The sequence below is a fragment of the Silene latifolia genome, chromosome 7, assembly GCF_048544455.1.
Source record: "Silene latifolia isolate original U9 population chromosome 7, ASM4854445v1, whole genome shotgun sequence".
NCBI lineage: Eukaryota > Viridiplantae > Streptophyta > Magnoliopsida > Caryophyllales > Caryophyllaceae > Silene > Silene latifolia.
The window spans coordinates 62,820,788-62,837,192 of NC_133532.1; positions in this window are offsets into that span (position 1 = coordinate 62,820,788).

The following is a 16,405-nucleotide window of genomic DNA, read 5'->3' on the forward strand; positions in this document are numbered from 1 at the left end:
AGTGAACCCAGACATCCTAGTTCTTTCCCTATCATCGTTTCATATCTTAAATCACTCAAATTTTATTTGGTTTAGCCTTAATCTCTTAGTTAGTCTTAAAATCAACTCATCACTTTAGATTGAACTAAACTAGTAGATAAGCAAACAACTCTAGAGCCATAATCCGTCCCTAGGGTTCGAACCTCGCAATACTACAACGGGCAGCCGTACACTTGCGGGGATTATAAGTATAAGATTTGATTACAACAAAGGTACAACATGAGACTGAACCCACAGAAATGTGCTTTCGGGGTCACCTCTAGCAAGCTTTTGGGCCACATTGTTAGCCACCGTGGCATCAAAGTCGAACAATCAAAGATTAAAGCCATTATGGAAATTCCCTACCCCGAGACCGAGAAAGAATTTTGAGAATTCATGAGCAGAGTTAAGTACATAAGTCGATTCATCGCAAAGTTGACAATGATTTGTGAGCCAATATTTAAGAAACTAAAGGTCGGAAAAACATGTTATGTGGCATCACCAGTGTCAGGCCGCATTGGACAAAATAAAGGAAGTGTTGTCTTATCCTCCAGTTCTAAGCCCACATGTAGCCGGGCTACCGTTATCGTTGTACCTAACTGTTATAGATACTGCGATAGGGGCTATGTTAGCCCAAACAGTTGACAAAGAATAAAGAGTTATTTACTACATCATCAAAAAGTTCTTAGACTATGAAGTAAAGTATACACCTCTTGAAAAGATGTTTTTGGCCCTAGTCTGGGCAACAAAGAAATTAAGACAATACATGCTTAGCTACAGTGTGAGTGTCTACTCCAAGATGGATCCAATCAGTTACTTGTTTGAAAAACCAGTGCTAAATGGAATAATGTCGAGATGGACTCTCATGTTATCAACGTAAAAACTCAAATATGTACCTTTGAAAATGATCAAAGGAAGAGCAGTCGCCGATTTCCTCGTCCGACAACCTAATCGAAGAAACAGAAGTTGTCGACACTTGGTCATTTCCTGACGAAGACGTGGTGCACGTCGAGAATGACACATGGGGTTTATATTTCGATGGAGCATCGAACTATATGGGATACGGAGTGGTAATTCTCTTTATCTCACTAACAGGCGAACACGTGACCGTGTCCATCAAGCTGGATTTCAATGTCATGAACAATGCCGCTGAGTATGAAGGATGTTTGCTTGGTTTACGCAGTGCTCTCGACTTAGGTGTGAATAATTTTTTTAGTACACGGAGACTCGTCCCTTGTGATCAATCAAGTTGGTGGGTCATGGAAAATTAAGAGTCAAAGTTTGGCCTTGTAACAAACCAGAATCTAAGAATGGGAAAAGTACTTCGACGATATTCAATATGTTCACCTCCCAAGAGAGGAAAATCAGTTTATAGATGCGTTATCCAAGATAGCTTCATTGATCAACATCCCTGACCATATAGACAGTATGCCAATATGTGTCGAATGAAGATCATCATCGGCCTATGTAAATGCAATCGATGGGGCCGAGAAAAGTGAAACCGAACCTTGGTACAAGGCCATTTTGAAATTCAAGGAAATAGAAGACTATCCTCCCGACCTTGACACTCGTGGGAAGCGCGCATTGCGAATGCTATCTTCCTAATTCCTCAGGATCGATGATGGGCAAATATAAAAGAAGACGCCTCAAGGTGGTCTATTATGATGCATCGATAAACCGACAACTGAAAAAATTATGAAGGAAGTCCATGATGGTGAATGTAGGCCATACATGAATGCCCATATGTTAGTCCGTAATATCAAGAGGTGATATATCCAATTTATATAGTCCTTTTGGCCTCTTATTTCACGCATTTCCATGTCGTTTTCATAGTTTTATATTGCAAAACGCCCCGAATAGGCTACTTTGGTTTGTTTTCCCTCATTTGCAGGAAAGGACCTAAAAGTAGTAAAATCGTGCCTTATTCAGTGTGACACCCTCATTTATTGCGGAAAAGTAAACACATAATTCTAGATAAAAATTGCATGGATATGTTTGTAATAGGTTCATTTGGGTAAAAACCTGTAATTTTTAAAACCTGAACCTGTTATAAAAATATCCAAATGGGAAGGTGTCAAACATGCAAGGTCTAAAATAAATCTCATGAATAAAACATCGCTAAAGTCGCGAAACAAAGTTATACAACCCAAATACGAAAAAGGGAGACATATGTCCCTAAAAAGTATATGACATAAAAAGTGTTTAAGGGTCACAATAAAATAAAGCCAATCTAGGTCCCAAGGTTACTTTGCTCGCTAGCTCGTCCATGTACGCCATATATGCATCACCTACCTGTCAATCGCATTTTATACAAATACGAAAGCCACAGTCAGTGGGGAGTAACTCCGAGTTCTCCCAGCCACGAAATGTCATAATTAATATAACATGTAAACATAAGAATATGAATATGAATACCACATAGCCTTAGCATATAGATGCTAGACAATCGTGCTTATCATGTGAACAACAATATAACAACACATAGTCCTAGCATGTGAATACTAGACCGACTCATACTACACTATCATATGAATCACATAACATCCAGGAATCCAAACTCTATCAACCATAGCCGGCTTGCATCTCACCTTCTATGATTCATAGAATTATCAAACAAGAAAGGACAATATATCTAGAGACAGGCATAAGTTCTTAGGACAGTCAATAGTCACTCTGTAACTCGAGTCTACCCCACGAGGTAAGGTAAACACCCTAATCCTAAACCTGCGCAGACCTAGCGACATGCAGAACACTACCGCATCCAAGACCCATGATAACAACACATGAGTACCCCTAAGGAGTCCACCAAAGGGTTGGCTAGTACTTAAGCTGACCACATACTTCTACGAGTACGTCAGGAGGTCATGCCCTAACTTGGTGGGGCTGACCACATACTTCTACGAGTACGTCAGGAGGTCATGCCCTATCTTGGTGGGGCTGACCACATACTTCTACCAGTACGTCAGGAGGTCATGCCCTACTTAGATATAAACCCACCAAGCTAAGACACAAAGGTTATTAAGCTGTGAACATACACTCGTCAAAGACTATAATGGCCTATCTATGATGAAGGCCGAAATACTCACCTAGGACCTAGTCCCAGCTTGAATACTTTAGCCCACACCACACAAGACAAGTAGGACACCCAATTAACCATAAGAGGGGCAAAGAGTCCAAACTTGCACACACAAATGATCATACACACCCTAGCATATGAAAGGCTACGCAAAAGCATATTCAGCTGATAATCCAACAATATCTCCAATATCAATAATAATCCAAATTCCAGCTAACCGTTAATCTCATAATTCATGAGAACAAGCTAAAATGGCAACAAGGCAAGAAGACTCAAGTATAAGGCAACCAATTCATCCAACAACCAACATGTGAAATGATAATCACAAATATTAAGGCATCAACATAAAACATCCAATAACAACCAATCTCACCTCAAAGACAAACCCTCGACCCGAGTCCCGCGACGGGTCATCGGTCAAATCGAGGCTGACTGGTTTAAACCTAGTTTGACCAAACTCGTTCGGTCAATCTGGCCCAACTCAGAGTCTTGGCCTACTTTGGCCCAAATCACAAAATTCATCACAATATCATTCTCATGCCATTTCCAATTTCTATCATGTGAAAAACTATCAACATAAGGAAATATATTCCAACTTACAAAATATCCAATTCAATTAAATTCTCGCATAATAAAATAGCATAAATAATCGTCTCACACAAGGGTAAACTTTTCTATAAATTTTAATCGATAAAACGACGCCATTTACTCATACGGACTCCGAATTGAGTGATTCAAGTGGCTAAACCACCTAATTTTTCGATGCCGTTCAATCTGTCATATTTATGGAAACATTGGAAACCATCTCGGTCCGGTACTGACGCGTTCCAGCCAAAACGCGGACTTGTCACAACACATAATTCCTCATCCAAATTTGTTCCAAACAATAATATACAAATGGGTAACGTAAATTAAACATAAGCATACTCATCTTACTCCATTCATTCATTTATCAACAAGATCGTCTCAAACAACAACAAACGACAACAAACAACAACAAACAACAAATACAACTATTAATGTGACATTAATTCGTCGAGTGACTCGGAATAGTTACCTTAAGCTAGAAAAAGAGAACAATAACACTTGAGAAAGAGCCCTAGAAACCGAAATCACTCATCATCTTCTACAATATATGAGTCTCCTAACTCATCTTCAAATTCTTCACCTATAAGAACAACAAAAACACAATTATTAGGCTTAAATTCGAAAACCCTAAAAAAAGTGTCTTAAACAAAAATTGGGGGAAATGAAAATAAAGCTTACTAGGAGATGAGGATTGAAGAGAAGATTCCAAATATATAATTTTTATGAGATTTGGTGGAGAAATGAAGGATTTATGGTGAATTTAGGGATTGTAAGGAGGATTTTTGAGATGAATTTGGTGTTTGATGAAAGGAAGAGAGAGAATGAGAATTGAGGAAATGAAAGATGAAGAGGAGACCCATGGAGGATGGAGGGTGCATGGTTTGGGGTAGGGTGTTTGGGTGAGTTTCAATTGTTTACGTTTTGGTTCGTTTCGACGGAAATTAGAAATATTCGTCGAACGCGATTTCCGAGAATATTAAAGTTCTTAAACACGATTTTACTAAAAGATTAAGTACTCATATGCCCAATATCCAAACTCGTTTACCCAACGACCGTAAGAAATGGAAAAATCCCAATTTTACGACTTTTATCCGAAATCTATTTTATCGAAGGAAAAGGTTTAAATATAGTTTAAATCACTTTTAAACATTTCTAAACTATCAAAAATAATTACATTTCTTCAAAATAAAATAAGATTATATTTTATCAAATAAATTTTATTTCAAATAAATTAATATTAAATTAAAATAGATTAAAATATTACTTTTAAAATATAATAAAGGACTTCAAAATTACGGGGTGTTACAATCATCCCTCCTTTTAAGAAGTTTCGTCCTCGAAACTTGCAAGTAGAAAACGAAAATATAATAAGGACGAACTCAATTTTCCAAGGGCGAAAATCAAAACATTCAAAACAAATTGGAATTTCAAAAGATGATCCTTCAAAAGGGCTTAAGAAAACTTTCAAAAGCACGATGTCCATATCAAGGGAATGAGAGAACTCTTGATGCATGCAAGCGCGCTATCATTCCGAATCAAGGACAAATCAAAATACGAAATCATTCGCCGATAAGTGCAGAACTAGCTATCAGACGTCTCCAATAACGAATCCTGACCACGAATCAACGCCAAAACAAAATGAAAGCGAAAGGTCAAATGCAATTGTTATAAAAAAAAAGGTTAAATCATTTTTCAAACTTTACCAGAAGTCAAGTTTTCCAAATATAATACAAATTTTAACAATGAATCGAAAAGTTAACTCACATTGGTCCGAAATTACACAAAACGAGAAATAGCTTAGGTATCAAATCGAACACCAAGGTTGAAAGAGAGTGAGAAATCATTTTCAAATGTTATAGAAAGAGGTCAATTTGTAGATTTAACTCCAAATTTAAAATAATGAACCAAAAGTTTACTCAAACTAGATAGAATCTATGCAAGATGGAAAACAACTCGGGAACGAGAAGTGCAAGTCGCGATAGGGAACTCACACCAAACAGACAAGAAGGAATTGAACTCTTAAAGGTGGAATTTTGGGATGAAGTCAATAAAGATGTCAACGAACAAGAAGCTTTACTCAAAAGGTCAAATGAGTTCCAAAAAGGCGAACTCAACGGAACAAGCCAGAATAGCAAGAATGACAATTGTCGGAGATCGGAATTAGGAAGATCGGTACATCGAGAAAGGTTCACTCAATTTTCCAACCACAGAGTCATCCTACTAGGTCCTCCGAACATCAACAGGGCAACAACCAGAGGCCACACTAATCCAAAGAGCCATCTGAACCACTCATCGACAAGTCTACTTATAAGCTAATCCTTGAGACAATCCTATCCTCTACAATTATAACTTAATAATTTCCCAATCAAAATGTTTCCACCAATATCCTTCACCGAACAAAATCAAAATCCAAAGTCGAAACTAGTAACAATATTATACCCTTACCAAGATTCAATATTCCCAAACGCATTCATGCTTGAAACCAACCCAGGCAACAAGTTGCACTATCCAATCCATAATTAGCACTAACTATAAGATAAATGGGTTCATCACACAAATCATCTGATCGGTTTACTCAAGATTCACTATCCTACTCCCCAACAATATTCCAATTCCAATAGAAAGATTCCTCAAAGGATTAAATATAAGGTCCAAACTTACAATAACATTCCACAAACTTAGCTATCAATCCCCAATACCGTAAAGTAAGGCTCAAATGACAAACGAACAATCCCCGAACGAACAATGCCCAAAACAAATCCAAAATAACCATAGAAATACTCCACCAAGGTAAACTAATCCCATTAGTCTCATCATCAAATCGAAACCAAAGTGAGTCTTATACCACCAAATCACGCGAACCTCAAATCGCAAGGAGACTACAACATTGCCATCATAAGAATTCCATCAAAAATCTAACTCTCATATCACATGGTCAAATACAGACACAAACTCCTACACCAATTCCCGACAAAAATCAAAATACAAAAATCCTCAAATCACATCCCACTAACTCTGTAAACATGGTCAACAAGGTACCAACTACACTAAGGAGATAAGGAGTGATAACAGGATAGAGAAACGGTAAAATATTTTCGAAGGGTGCATGAGCATGACAAGTTAGGAAACTAAGGAGTCGGACCGTAAAGATAACGGTTGACAGAAATAAGAGGTACTCGAGTTAAGAAGATATCTCGGGCAAGAAGAAGATACGTAAACTTCGGCATAAAAACAGGGTTCAACGAACGCTAGAGAGAAGGAGAGGAGAACAGAAGTGGCATAATGAAAGGGTTACCGCTTAAACAAACACTCCTCAAAGCTTATGATCGCTATGATAAGGTTACATCACTAAGGTGCTCAACAAAGCCTCAAAAGTCTACCAAATCATAGGACTAACAAGGACTCCACAATGGTAGGTATTCCTCAACTCAATTGGTTCCAAGAGCCAAAATCAATTCACCACACAAATTCATTTGTTACCATCCAAGTCCCAAAGTATCTCCTTTACAATTCTCGTCATCGAACTTCACTTGCTATGTCATCCCCAAGTACCATGGCTTGTTTACACTATCATCTCACCACTTCGTACTTCTAGTCTCCGATACCATAAATTAGAATCGCATCTTTGAACTCACGAACTACATCGAACAATTTTCCACCAAAATTCCCAAATTCAGATATGATTAATAAGGTCAACCACGTGTTCTCAAATTTCAAAAGGTCAACAAGGGTTACTCTATACTAGATTTGGTCAACTCAAAAGGTTTAACAAACTAACTAATTCCAAAGTACGATACCAATCCATTAAGCAACGTCAATGTCCTATTGTATTCCTTTCAAGGCCTACAAAGTTTGGGGCTAACTATCATTCCTTTAATTCTCCACAAGAAACATCGAGACTCTCAAATGAAGTAGCTTAGGTTCATTCCAACTTATGTGCTAAGGTAGTACCCATGCTCAATCACCTATAACAAACAAGGTCTCAATAGACATAAATCCCAAGGTGTTTCTCAACTCACTAGGCTCTCACATCAAGCACAACTAACAAGACTAACCAAAGGATCCCAAGTTATCTTCTCATATACAACTCAAACCTTAAACAATCAATTTCTCAACTCGTTCACGCCCTCCGATGATACATTCACTCACCCCAAGGTACGAGGCTCAGTTAAAAACATTCTCTCAAAACCGGGTTCTCTTGAACAAAGGGACTATCCCGCGGAATAAAAGGAAGGTGTCCACAAGGACCCTTATTATAAGAAGAAAATGAACCAAGGATGAATCGGGAGAAAGAATAGAAGAGTAGTTACCAAGGCGAGAGAAGAGGAATTAGAAAGACGAATAAACAACGAGATTGAAAGATTAAGGTAAGGTACACTGAATACGAAAAGAAATATCGAGAAAGTGGAAGCATTCTTCATTTGGCATAACCCATCTTCAACATTCGGCAACGGCCACTCAATCTTGGTCACCAACGAGTAAGATCACGGTCATAGCTTCAACGGCACGAAAATTAATAACTAACAATTAACAAACCTAGCTTGTAAGATTGCATTATCTACGTTTCTTGGAGGGGCCATCTTGCAAAAGAGAACATTGGTTAGCACCTAACAAATAGCAATCACAAAGAGACTACAACATAAGGTCCTAAGTCAACCCATCCTACCCATCTCTCAAGTTTATTATTTTAAGGTCAAGTTATTTATATTGGGGGTGCACAAACGTGCGTCGGGAGCTAATATGCTCTGATACCAACTGTGACACCCTCATTTATTGCGGAAAAGTAAACACATAATTCTAGATAAAAACTGCATGGATATGTTTGTAATAGGTTCATTTGGGTAAAAACCTCGTAATTTTTAAAACCCGAACTCGTTATAAAAATATCCAAATGGGAAGGTGTCAAACATGCAAGGTCTAAAATAAATCTCATGAATAAAACATCGCTAAAGTCGCGAAACAAAGTTATACAACCCAAATATGAAAAAGGGAGACATATGTCCCTAAAAAGTATATGACATAAAAAGTGTTTAAGGGTCACAATAAAATAAAGCCAATCTAGGTCCCAAGGTTACTTTGCTCGCTAGCTCGTCCATGTACCCCATATATGCATCACTTACCTGTCAATCGCATTTTATACAAATACGAAAGCCACAAATCGGTGGGGAGTAACTCCGAGTTCTCCCAACCATGAAATGTCATAATTAATATAACATGTAAACATAAGAATATGAATATGAATACCACATAGCCTTAGCATATAGATGCTAGACAATCGTGCTTATCATGTGAACAACAATATAACAACACATAGTCCTAGCATGTGAATACTAGACCGACTCATACTACACTATCATATGAATCACATAACATCTAGGAATCCAAACTCTATCAACCATAGCCGGCTTGCATCTCACCTTCTATGATTCATAGAATCATCAAACAAGAAAGGACAATATATCTAGAGACAGGCATAAGTTCTTAGGACAATCAATAGTCACTCAGAACCCGAGTCTATACCACGAGGTAAGGTAAACACCCTAGTCCTAAACCTGCGCAGACCTAGCGACATGCGGAACACTACCGCATCCAAGACCCATGATAACAACACATGAGTACCCCTAAGGAGTCCACCAAAGGGTTGGCTAGTACTTAAGCTGACCACATACTTCTACGAGTACGTCAGGAGGTCATGCCCTAACTTGGTGGGGCTGACCACATACTTCTACGAGTACATCAGGAGATCATGCCCTATCTTGGTGGGGCTGACCACATACTTCTACGAGTACGTCAGGAGGTCATGCCCTACTTAGATATAAACCCACCAAGCTAAGACACAAAGGCTATTAAGCTGTGAACATACACTCGTCAAAGACTATAATGGCCTATCTATGATGAAGGCGGAAATACTCACCTAGGACCTAGTCCCAGCTTGAATACTTTAGCCCACACCACACAAGACAAGTAGGACACCCAATTAACCATAAGAGGGGCAAAGAGTCCAAACTTGCACACACAAATGATCATACACACCCTAGTATATGAAAGGCTACGCAAAAGCATATTCAGCTGATAATCCAACAATATCTCAAATATCAATAATAATCCAAATTCCAGCTAACCGTTAATCTCATAATTCATGAGAACAAGCTAAAATGGCAACAAGGTAAGAAGACTCAAGTATAAGGCAACCAATTCATCCAACAACCAACATGTGAAATGATAATCACAAATATTAAGGCATCAACATAAAACATCCAATAACAACCAATCTCACCTCAAAGACAAACCCTCGACCCGAGTCCCGCGACGGGTCATCGGTCAAATCGAGGCTGACCGGTTTAAACCTAGTTTGACCAAACTCGTTCGGTCAATCTGGCCCAGCTCAGAGTCTTGGCCTACTTTGGCCCAAATCACAAAATTCATCACAATATCATTCTCATGCCATTTCCAATTTCAATCATGTGAAAAACTATCAATATAAGGAAATATATTCCAACTTACAAAATATCCAATTCAATTAAATTATCGCATAATAAAATAGCATAAATAACCGTCTCACACAAGGGTAAACTTTTCTATAAATTTTAATCGATAAAACGACGCCATTTACTCATACGGACTCCGAATTGAGTGATTCAAGTGGCTAAACCACCTAATTTTTCAATGCCGTTCAATCTGTCATATTTTTGGAAACATTGGAAACCATCTCGGTCCGGTACTGACGCGTTCCAGCCAAAACGCGGACTTGTCACAACACATAATTCCTCATCCAAATTTGTTCCAAACAATAATATACAAATGGGTAACATAAATTAAACATAAGCATACTCATCTTACTCCATTCATTCATTTATCAACAAGATCGTCTCAAACAACAACAAACGACAACAAACAACAACAAACAACAAATACAACTACTAATGTGACATTAATTCGTCGAGTGACTCGAAATAGTTACCTTAAGCTAGAAAAAGAGAACAATAACACTTGAGAAAGAGCCCTAGAAACCGAAATCACTCATCATCTTCTACAATATATGAGTCTCCTAACTCATCTTTAAATTCTTCACCTATAAGAACAACAAAAACACAATTATTAGGCTTAAATTCGAAAACCCTAAAAAAAGTGTCTTAAACAAAAATTGGGGGAAATGAAAATAAAGCTTACTAGGAGATGAGGATTGAAGAGAGGATTCCAAATATATAATTTTTATGAGATTTGGTGGAGAAATGAAGGATTTATGGTGAATTTAGGGATTGTAAGGAGGATTTTTGAAATGAATTTGGTTTGATGAAAGGAAGAGAGAGAATGAGAATTGAGGAAATGAAAGATGAAGAGGAGACCCATGGAGGATGGAGGGTGCATGGTTTGGGGTAGGGTGTTTGGGTGAGTTTCAATTGTTTACGTTTTGGTTCGTTTAACGAAATTAAAATATTCGTCGAACGCGATTTCCGAGAATATTAAAGTTATTAAACACGATTTTACTAAAAGATTAAGTACTCATATGCCCAATATCCAAACTCGTTTACCCAACGACCGTAAGAAATGGGAAAATCCCAATTTTACGACTTTTATCCGAAATCTATTTTATCGAAGGAAAAGGTTTAAATATAGTTTAAATCACTTTTAAACATTTCTAAACTATCAAAAATAATTACATTTCTTCAAAATAAAATAAGATTATATTTTATCAAATAAATTTTATTTCAAATAAATTAATATTAAATTAAATTAGATTAAAATATTACTTTTAAAATATAATAAAGGTCTTCAAAATTACGGGGTGTTACAATTCAGTCCTCTTAGCATGCATTTATGGAGATAGAGCATTTAGAGCGGAAAAGTTGTGCCTCAGGAATCGTGAAGGAGTCCCGGAAGCTAACTAAGTAAAGAACACGAGTTGTTTCAGTGCTGAGCACTCAATCGAAGACTTTGCCTAGTCTATCTGTTCGATCGAGTGGTTTTGGTGGTCCATGATGGTCGATTGAGTCCCTGCTGAGCTCGATCAAAATAGGCGGATTTGAAGGTCCTCGATCGAACGTGCTCCTTGTTCGATCGAGAGGATTGGCTGAAGACCTGCTCGATCGAGAGGAATGAAATGACTCGATTGAGAGGTTTCATGATTTATACGGGATTTTATTCCGTGATTATCTTAGTTAGTACTTTAGTTTATTTGATAAATAGCTTCCCTATATAAGGGAAGACGTCATTAGGTTAAAAACACCTTTTACATTCTGTTTTATCTATTAATTACTCTCTTAAGCAGACTACTAGTCTTCTCTTTTGCACGTTGCTTTTGCTCTTAATTCCGGATCTTAATTTGTAATTCTTCTTCATTCTTACTCTTAATTTAATTCCTCTTTGCTTTCTCTTAATCTTTGCATTGAATTTGCGTTTTAATCTTATTGTTATTATTAGTTTATGTTTCATCTTTATTGCCCTTCTATTATGTCTCTTGCTAATTTATTCGTTGTTATTATTGTTTGTTTCATTAATAGCATGAGTAGCTAATTATCTCTATGTTAGGATTAATGGAGTCATGGTAGTGAGTTAACGATGTCATGAATAAGCTAGATGATTGCGTTGTGAGAACTGTTTTATGACAATATAAATGTAACCGTTTAGTTGAGTGCATGCTTCTAAACTAGTTAAATCAGTTAATTCATACCTAGATCAGAAGATTGGAATGAACAGACCTGTTATGAACAGTAGACTACACTAATAAGGATGAAAGTTAATTAGTTGTATTCTAGGGTGGATAGTGGACCGGAAGGACCTTTCCCTTACCCTTCTCACATTAGGTCGTCTGAACTATTTATGACTGAGTTGATTAATTGCCATGGTGAACGGACTTCCTAACATAATTCTCTCTATTTGATCACATCTTTAATTCTCATTATTTTTACTGCTCTTATTCTCTTTGCCTTAATCTTTTTAGTTTAGAAATTAATTCAAAACACCAATTTGTTACCGGATAGACTTAGATAGCGGATTGATAAAATAGCCTCGCTGTGGATATCGACCCTACTTCCACTAGCTTCTGTTAGTTATTTTAGGTATTTATTTTTGGTACTAAACGACGGGTATCAAATTTTGGGGCCGTTGCTGGGGAGGCAATTAGCCTATTTATCTGCATTTTTCGTTTGTCTCAGTCTCAGAGAATTTTCAATTCTTTGAGACAGTTATTATTAGGGATAATAAAATGTCGTCGACCTTTTGCAACGAATCGTCGACGTTTTTTAGAAAAAAAAGACTAAAACTACCCTTGCACTTTCTCTCTCTACCCTATAGTCTCCCAAATTCTCCCAAACCGACTTAAACTAACCAATTTAAAAAATAAAAAAACACAACATTTTCAAGATCGAAATCAATGTAGGACGAATAATCCTCGTTAATTTAACTAACTTATTTAATTTAATTAAACTTCAAGGTCGAAATCAATCCCGCAAATTTAATTTAAATTTTAACACAATTCATGAATACGCATTTAACTACAAAAATCACGACAAAACTAAATTAAAAGTCCGAACCACGAATAGAAATTGAAAAGACAGTGATCTTTGTTGTTGGATAGCAAATTAGCAATGTTGGAGATGGTAAGCAACGTCGGCTTCCAACGTTGAAGGGGGCGGTGCTAGACGTTGACACACAACGTCTGGGCTGGTGCTGGACGTTGACATTCGTTGGCGGTTGGTCGTGGGCTGGACGACGACTACCAATGTCCTACCCAGTATCCATGTGAGACGTTGACAATCAACGTCGGTACCACAGCTAATTTCGAATCCCAACGTCCCTTCCACAATCTGACATTGAAGATCAACGTTCATGCCAACTTCAAACGTTGATCTTCAACGTTCCAACTACCCCACAATAACAACTTACAATAGCAATGGCTAACAACAACGACACCACCGTCATCGACAATTAAACCCGATACTTTCATGCTCCAACAAGCCAGCAATTGCAGCGAACACGAGCCCTAATTGGAACCGAATTTCGAGTCCAGAACTCACCTCCATTCTCGCACCATATCAGTTCACACCAGCACCATTTAAGTCGACAAGGCTGTGCCAAAATTGATTCCGACCCAACAACTTCGTAACAGCTACTATTAATTGAATTGTTCGTTGTGAATATGAACTGCCCAGATGGAACTCTCAGTGTATAAAACTCATTAGCTGAATTGCTGGTTGATTATTTTGATTAATTGGATTTTATTTTTTATTTTATTTTTTTAAGAGATTAATTGGATTTTGGTTAAAGGGAGGCGGTGATACTGGGTTACAAGGGGAAGAATGATAGAGAGATTAGAGGAAGAGAGGGTTAAGGGTAAGATCATCTTTTTTATAAAACGTCAACGGTTCGTATAAAACGTCGACGATGTTTATGCCCAGGTCTAACAGGACTGAATTAGTGTCAGCTGATCCTGAACCAGAGCGGACCATTCGCTATCGACAGAGCTTATTGATAAAGAATCGTCAAAAGGATGTCTTGAGTACTTTTGACCTTGATCTCGAACACTTTTTATTTGCATAAGACTAGTCTTTTGAAGAAGATACTTCTATTTCTGCATCCAATTCTGTGAAGATGCCTAATATCGCGAGTCATGCTGAGCCTACAGCTGCTTCTATCCCTAAAGGTTTCAACCTTGGAACAGAGGATGGCAGTACATTCCAAATTCGGCCGTCTTATATCAATTTGGTCGAGAGAAATATGTACCGCGGGGTAGCTGGTCAGGATTAGCGAAAGCACATGGAGGTCTTTACCGATTACTGTTCTACCACTCCCGCCACTAAGGGAGGATATGCATGCACGACTTCTTGCATATGGGTTTGTGCGTAATTAAAGGCGGTTTTGGGTAGTTGACATGTGCGTTGGAGACAAGGATTTGATGGTCGTGTCTTTCATGGAGTTTTCATTCTTATTTCGCATCATTAATTGCTAATGAGGTAACTAGGTGTTTTCTTTTAATTGTGTTTATGCCAATTGATGTAATTAATATGATTTAATAATTGTTTTGCATGATTGGTACATGTTTGATTATTTGTTATCATGATTAAATATGTTTCGCATGTTTGTATATGTTTTGTGCATTAGTTATATATCATATGTTGCTTATGCGTTAAATTATGGGTGTCATGAGCATAATTAGGGTTTACGAACGAACCCTAATGGCGGCATGATAGGCGGCCAAGAGTGCTCTCCAAAGTTATAGCTAAAGCTAGTATAACCTTGATGATGATTCAAGTGTTATAGCTGAAGTTAGTACAACTTTGGGTTGTTACTCTAGTTATGTCTGAAACAGTTATAACCTTGGAAATGTGAATCCAGGTTATAGCTGAGCCTACTATAACATTGGATACGGGTTAAGGTTATAGCTGAAACTAACGTAACCCTGAGATTATGGCTCACGGTTATGGTTGGAACTAGTATAACTTCGAGTTTCGTGTCAAGGTTATAGTTGAGGTAAGTATAACTTCAAGTTATATATACTGAAGTTATAGTAGAGGTTACTATAACCTCGGATCCAGAGTTTATATTATGGTTAGGGTTACTATAACATTGAATTGTTAATGTTAAAGTTATAGCTGAAGTTACTATAACATTGGTTGCTTATACTTGTTTCATAAGTTGTATTGTGTTCAACGTGTTATGTCCTTGTGTCGCATATGTGTTTGGTTACTCTTGTTCATATGATAAGTAGGATGGTCAGTTATACTATCCTATGAGTTGAGTCATGATGTTGTTCACGCATGTTAGTACAGTCAGTTATACTGTGCATTTGTTTGTTGGCTGGGTTAAATAGATGACGGTAGTATCGGTTATATACTATCGGAATGAACTAACGCCACCCGTTGATGCGGGATTTATTTTGGTCTATGTTCGGGGGTGGCCAGAGTCGTCAGTTATACGCTCTGGGTCCGGAGTGTCGTTCGGTGTACAGTTATTGCATCGAGAGGTCTGGCCAGGTCTTAGGCATATATGCAGTGGTTATACGCTATACATAGTACCGTGGAGGCAGTGGTTATACGCTCCACACCGATGGAGGCAGTGGTTATACGCTCCGTCATCTAGAGGCAGTGGTTATACGCTCTGGCAAGTTAGAGGCAGTGGTTATACGCTCTAACGGGCGTTCACTCTATTCTCTATGCTTGATTGCTAGCTTTGTGCCTTCTGTTGCAGTGGATTGTGTGTTACCATGTTCGCTATGCTTTATTGCTGGCATTGTGCCTTAAGTTGTTATGGGTCGTGTGTTACTTTGGTTGTAAGTATACATGGTCTAGTGGTTGCATATGATCTAGGTTGCATGATTTCGTCCGTTTAAGATTGATTAGGTCACGGTAAGCTGTGTTGGGTTTTCATGAGTGTAGATGATCTCACATGTTTATTGTTTATGCATTTCAATTGTTATTGATTGTTAGTTATATTCAATTGTTGTAAACATGACTGGGAGAGCATCGAGTTACTCCCGACTGATTGTCGACCCTCATTCTCAGGTTGTTCAGATTATGTTGTCTGGTTGATGCTTGCTTGGGGAATGTGTGAAGCGAGCTTAATAATAAAATAGGAGTTTGCTATTAAGTTTTAAGAACCCTTTGAATAATAAAATGTTTTGGTTTTAGTAGCGAACCGGATTGGTCAGGTGTTTCCGCCACCTTGACCCTTTTATTAGTATCGTACTCTGATATTCTCTTTATATAAGTTTTTTTTCTTTGTTTT